Source organism: Diabrotica virgifera, chromosome 3 (genome assembly GCF_917563875.1).
Source record: "Diabrotica virgifera virgifera chromosome 3, PGI_DIABVI_V3a".
Taxonomy (NCBI): Eukaryota; Metazoa; Arthropoda; class Insecta; order Coleoptera; family Chrysomelidae; genus Diabrotica; species Diabrotica virgifera.
In genome coordinates this window covers 188382338-188389623 of record NC_065445.1, presented here as the reverse complement: position 1 = coordinate 188389623, position 7286 = coordinate 188382338, and positions in this window count along the sequence as shown.

Genomic DNA, 7286 nt, shown 5'->3' with positions numbered 1-7286 from the left:
AGACACAATTTGGCCACCCCTGTATAATATCTAGGATACGTAATGAGGGTACAGCGATATGAAATGCCAAGACTGGTAATACCGGGAAAGATAAGAGGAGAAAGGAGTATAGGACGAAGGAGAGTGTCATGGTGGAAGAATTTAAGGGACTGGTTTAAATGCAGTTCTATAGATCTCTTCAGAGCAGCGGTAGATAGAGTAAAGATAGTGATGATGATATCCAACCTCCGATAGGGAGACGGAACTTAAATAAGAAGATGATGACTAATTGTAGATAAATTAAAGAAAATCAAAATGTTACTTATGCTCATTAGTGAAACGAGGGACTAAATATTAAAACATAAATTTTAAAATAATACTTGTTTTCTCGAGACTTCGAGAAATTCCAGATATACAAACACGCCGTGGACAACGGGCACAGAGTACAATGGAAAGATGCATCAATAATCATAAAAGAAACAAACATAAAAAAGAGAAAAATCAAAGAATCCGCCCTCATTCTACTTAACGAAGAAAAATGTGTAGAAAACCTATCAATAAAATAGAGCAGAAAGAAACTTTACAACACAAGGAACAAGAACATACCAACAATAGCAAAGTAAAGGAAGCCGGAGAACAAGTATATTACAATCTCATACACAATACATAAGCAATACACAATATACGAACACACATCAAAATTTAAAAAAATGTATCCATGTACAAAATTTAAGTTCTACTATCATATCTACAATACAGATTAGACAAATAAATTAATAATCCACGAGGAAAAAATTTTTCCTGTAGTTGGCATGTGAACTAAAGTCATGATGTGAACAAGTCAAATTCGAGCTCAATGGTAGCTAGAGCATGAAACATTGGATATTTTAAACATCCATGTTTAAATTCACATCTTATTTCTATGTTCCTATGACGGATTAATTTTAAATATTTTTTACTTTGGTGGTTAGCATGTTAGATTCAAGCAAACACTGATGATGATCGGTCAACCGATTGAAAACTAGTTATATTGTGATGTAGCCCTGTATAGGAATTTTAACAAATATACCTTTTATAAAAAATTTTATGGTTTTTTGAAATAAATTAACACAATATCATCTTCCTAATTTTTTTTTAAATAATCTTTTTGAGAAGGATTTCCGGAGTGGATATCGAAACGTCAAATATTATTTCATTAAAAATGTAATTTTCATTACACCAATAATTGTGGCTTAATCCCATATAAACTTAATACTTACAACAAAAAACATCGTTTCGCGATCGAAGTTGATACGAGCTGATCTCCATTTTATGTTATTAAGCATTTCTCGCAGAAGAGTCACAAACATGTTTTTGGCGAAAGTGTATCACAAAATTTAAAACAAGATGACCTAAAGAAAATCTTTCAAACTTTGAATCTTTGTTGCGTGAGGGGGCAATTTTTTATGATAGTAGCAGTGAACTTGATAAAACATTTTTTTTAAACTAGAGCTCAAAATTATTAAAACAATGAGATTTGGAGCATGTTGCAGAAATGTTTTCAAAACTAATAGTATGGTATAGTTGTACCCAAACCCAGACATCCAAAGTGAAAATTATCCTCCAACACCAAATTGTTCTATATGGTCCACATAATGTTCAGAAAAAAGTCACACCATTTTGAACGTCGGGTTTGGGGGGGAGAGGGGGGAGAAATCTGCAAATTCGTAGTTTTTTACGTTTTTCGTCAATATTTCTAAAACTAAGCGGTTTAGCATGAACAACCCTCTACACAAAATTGTTCTACATTAAATTTGAAATAAAAAAGGCCCTATGCATAACCCTTCTAAAATGAAGGGTTCCAAAGTTACGGAGGTAGTATAGTATAATTGGTCCAAAAAAAGGCCTAACCCAGACATCCAAAGTAAAAGTTTTCCTTCAACACCAAATTGTTCTATATGGTCCACATATTGTTCAGTAAAAAGTTACACCATTTTGAGCGTCCGGTTTGGGGGGGAGATGGGGGAGAAATCGGTAAATTAGTAGCTTTTTTACGTTTTTCGTCAATATTTCTAAAACTACGCTTTAGCGTAAGGAATGTTCTATAGAAAAATGTTCTACATAAAATTTAAAATAAAAACGTTCTATACATAATTGTTATAAAATCAACGGTTCCAGAGTTACGGAGGGTGAAAAGTAGAGGTTTTCGATACTTTTTATATTTACCGAATTCTCCCCCCTCTCCCCCCCAAACCCGACGCTCAAAATGGTGTGACTTTTTTCTGAACATTATGTGGACCATATAGAACAATTTGGTATTGGAGGATAACTTTCACTTTGGATTTCTGGGTTTTTGGTATAGTTATATCATAAATATTGCCCAAAAAATATAAAAAGTATCGAAAACCTCGACTTTTCACCCTCCGTAACTCTGGAACCGTTGATTTTATAACAATTATGTATAGAACATTTTTTGTTTTAAATTTCATGTAGAATATTTTTGTATATAACATTGTTTACGCTAAGGCAAAGTTTTAGAAATATTGACGAAAAACCTAAAAAAACTACTAATTTACCGGCTTCTCTCCCATCTCCCTCCCAAACCGGACGCTCAAAATGGTGTAACTTTTTACTGAACAATATGTGGATCATATAGAACATTTTGGTGTTGGAGGAAAACTTTTACTTTGGATGTTTGGGTTAGGTCTTTTTTTGGACCAGGTATACTATACTACCTCCGTAACTTTGGAACCATTCATTTTAGAAAGATTATGCATAGGTCCTTTTTTATTTCAAATTTAATGTAGAACAATTTTGTATAGAAGGTTGTTCATGCTAAACCGCATAGTTTTAGAAATATTGGCGAAAAACTTAAAAAACTACGAATTTACCGATTTCTCCCCCCTCTCCCCCCCAAACCCGACGCTCAAAATGGTGTGACTTTTTTCTGGACATTGTGTGGACCATATAGAACAATTTCGTGTTGAAGGATAACTTTCACTTTGGATGTCTGGGTTATCCCATCTTTTGGATCAACTATACTATACTATAATAGACTAAGAGCCGCTATAGGTGAAATTTCTTAATCATTTTAGGCACGATGGGACCCTATAACTTAAATAGTAGAACCTAAAAGAAAACGTTTGAACACTGTGCCGTCACTTTTCAGTGCCACATGCGTCGACAGTGGCGCATCAAACTTTCCACTTATGGACGGGATAAATAAATTAAAAGTTACCCTCCCTTACTAACAGAATTAAATTGTTTTTATTTTTTTAAGTTCTATGTGACTAACACCTAGGATTCAGCGTAATTTTAACCCACCACCCCCCTCCCCCTGCCCCCACTTTCGTTTTTATTTTTTTTTTTGGTGGGATGCAATCAATTTTAAAATTCCAAAAAATTCACACGCATAGCTGAGGCTTTTATAAAACATGCCTATTTTTTATAGACCCATAGGTAGAGTGTACATAACCTCAAAGAAATTTTTTTTTTTTCAAAAAAGCGTATAACTTTTTTTGAGGAATAGCTGTCGGTCTAATTTTTTCTTAATCTTGTGTGTTTTATCAAACACTATATTTTTAATTTTTTTTTCTGATTTTTCCGTAAGGCTCCCTACCTTCAAAAATCCGAAAAACTGTTTTTTGTGGGGTTTTGGGGGATTTTCCCTATTTTATAGACTTCATAATATATCAAATCAATTTTTTTAGGTTATATGTAACTTGAAGTAACTGAGTCCTTTAGAATATTTAAAAATAAGAAAAACACGTTCAAACCCCCTAAAACTCCCTTAAAAACAGTTTTTTGGATTTTTGAAAGTGACCAGCGTTACAGAAAAATCTGAAAAAAATTAGAAATATAGTGTTTGATAAAATACACAAGACTAAGAAAAAATTAGATCTGCAGCTATCCCCAAAAAAAAGTTATATACTTTTTTCCAAAGAAAAAATTTTAAAATTTTTTTGAGGTTATGTACACTCAACCTACAGGTCTATAAAAAATAGACGTGTTTTACAAAAGCCTTAACTATGCTTGTGAATTTTTTGAAATTTTAAAATTGATTGCATACCACCAAAAAAAAATAAAATCGAAAAATAAAGTTTTTGATGGTGGGGGCAGGGAGAAGGGGGTGGTGGGTTAAAATTACGATTAGTCTTATGGCTTAATCACATAGAATTTAAAAAAATGAAAAAAATTAAATTCTGGTAATGAGGGAGGGTATTTTTTAATTTATGTATCCCGTCCATAAGTGGAAAGTTTGATGCGCCACTGTAGACGCATGTGCCACTGAAAAGTGACGGCACAATGCTCAAACGTTTTCTTTTAGGTTCTACTATTTAAGTTACAGGGTCCCGTCGTGCCTAAAATGATTAAGAAATTTCACCTATAGCGGCTCTTAGTCTATAACAATATCTTAACATTTTCTGTAATATAAATTGAGGAATGTCTACTATTCGTCTTTAGAGATAAACATCTGGTTGAAATGATTTTACCCACACATAGTTATAACAATAGATTTATTATATTACCCCATTTATAGATTACCCGTGTTGAGCTGCCCCCCCCCCCACTTGCAAAAATCAAAAAACAAATAGCCCTGATTTATGAGCTATTTATGAGCTCTCATATTCCGCAAACTAAAAATTTTGAGCTCGTTCCACTGAGCAGGAATTTGATACTTTAGTGGGGGCTGACTCCCCACTACTTAAAAATAGGAATATTGAATCGGTTTTTGCGGCAGAATTACGAGCTATTTATGAGCTCTTGAAATTATATAGTTTCGATTTTTGAGCTCATCCCCTTCACCCCCCAAACAACCCTTTAATTGATTTAACATAAGAGAAAAATGCTGAGAAAACTTAAAATATATCGTATTGCGGATATAATTCCTATAACTTATATACTCTAAGAATAAACTATTAAATCACGTGCATTTCGATTATTGAGCTACAACCCCTTCGCGAGAAAACCACCCTATCTTCCCGGCTTAAGAGAAAGTTGTACTTAAAATGCATTAAACTAATTATTTGGCGACGACATATCATTGAATAATTTATAAGCTTCCAAATTTCGCGAATTTAGATCAGTAAATTACAATTTATTTTGTATAGTGCAGTCACTGAAGGTAAAAATCAACGATTACCTTCAAGTTCGGTGAACCTTCATCGATTTTCACGAAAGTTGGTCAGTGGTTAGAGGATACGTCAAGAAACAAAGGTGACATGATACCACCTTGCGCCTTTACCCTGAGGGTGAATACCGCCCCTTCTCGGGGGTGAAAATTATTTTATTAAAAATAACTTCACAAATCAATAAAAGAACAAATTAAAAGCAAAATTTATTATATAAAGTTAATAAAATAAGTCAATACTTTTTAAGCTATTAAAGATCAAAGATTTTAATTATTCGTGAAAAAAATGCATGTAATGAAGCGGTTTTTCGCAAATCGCTGAAAAACTGTAAGTTTTTACAAAAAAGTTAATAGTAGTTTAATTAGTAAAGCTTATATTCTAAGAATAAACTCTTAAATCACGCGCCTTTCGATTATAGAGTTACAACCCCTTCGCAAGAAAACCATCCCATATTCCCGGCTTAAGAGAGAGTTGTACTTAAAATATTTTAAATTAATTATTTGGAGACTACATATCGTTTAATAATTTATGAGCTTGCAAAATATACGCATGTCAATTATTGAATTGCCATTTTCTTTCTATAGTGCAGTCACTGAAGGTAAAAATCAACTACGACCTTCGATTTCGGTAAATCTCCATTCATTTTCACGAATTAACAATAACAACTTGGGGTTTTAACCTGGGGTATATGTCACCCCTTCTCGGGGGTAAAAATTACTTTATTAAAAATAACCCCACAAATCGAGAGAGGGACAAATTGTAAGCAAAATTTGTTATATAATGTGATTAAAATAAATTAATACTTTTTGAGTTATTAAAGACCAGATATTTTAATTTTTGTGAAAGAAACTGCATGTTTTAAAGCGATTTTTCATAAATTACTCAAAAACTGTAAGTTTTTACAAAAAAGTGTTTATCACTAAAATTGAAGCCAATAAAAAATATAATAAATTGCTTACTTGAAAAACCCTTTAATGTTAATTTAAAGTAAGTTATTGGTAATTAAATATATTTTTTTTTCTGCGACTGTTCAAATCTAAGGATTCACGCTTAAATAACGGGAAAGAGATGCATTTTATAACACTTAGGTACTAAATACTTATCAAAGTACTTAGAAATACCTATCCAAAATGAGCTCCAGAAAAAGTTGATAGCATCAAAATCCGCTCACCAATTTTGGTGAAAATGAATGCAGATTTACCGAAATCGAAGGTCATAGTTGATTTTTACCTTCAGTGACTGCACTATAGAAAGAAAATGGCAATTCAATAATTGAGATGCGTATATTTTGCGAGCTCATAAATTATTAAACGATATCTAGTCGACAAATAATTAATTTAAATTATTTTAAGTAAAACTCTCTCTCTTAAGCCGGGAATATGGGATGGTTTTCTTGCGAAGGGGTTGTATCTCAATAATCGAAAGGCGCGTGATTTAAGAGTTTATTCTTAGAATATAAGCTATACGAATAAAACTACTATTAACTTTTTTGTAAAAACTTACAGTTTTTCAGTGATTTACGAAAAACCGCTTCAAAACATGCATTTTTTTCACTAATAATTAAAATTTTTGATCTTTAATAACTTAAAAAGTATTGACTTATTTTAATCACTTTATATAATACATTTTGCTTATAATTTGTTCTTTTATAGATTTGTGCAGTTATTTTTTATAAAATAATTTTTCACCCCCGAGAAGGGGCGGTATCCACCCTCAGGGTAAAGGCGCAAGGTGGTATCATGTCACCTTTGTTTCTTGAGGTATCCTCTAACCACTGACAAATTTTCGTGAAAATCGATGAAGGTTCACCGAAATTGAAGGTAATCGTTGATTTTTACTTTCAGTGACTGCACTATATAAAATAAATTGCAATTTACCGATTTAAATGCTCGTAATTTGAAAGCTTATAAATTATTAAATGATATGTAGTCGCCAAATAATTAATTTATTGCATTTCAAGTACAACTTTCTCTTAAGCCGGGAAGATAGGGTGGTTTTCTTGCGAAGGGGTTGTAGCTCAATAATCGAAATGCACGTGATTTAATAGTTTATTCTTAGAGTATATACGCTGTAGGAATTATATCCTCAATACGATATATTTTAAGTTTTCTCAGCATTTTTCTCTTAAGTTAAATCAATTAAAGGGTTGTTTGGGGGTGAAGGGGATGAGCTCAAAAATCGAAACTATATAATTTC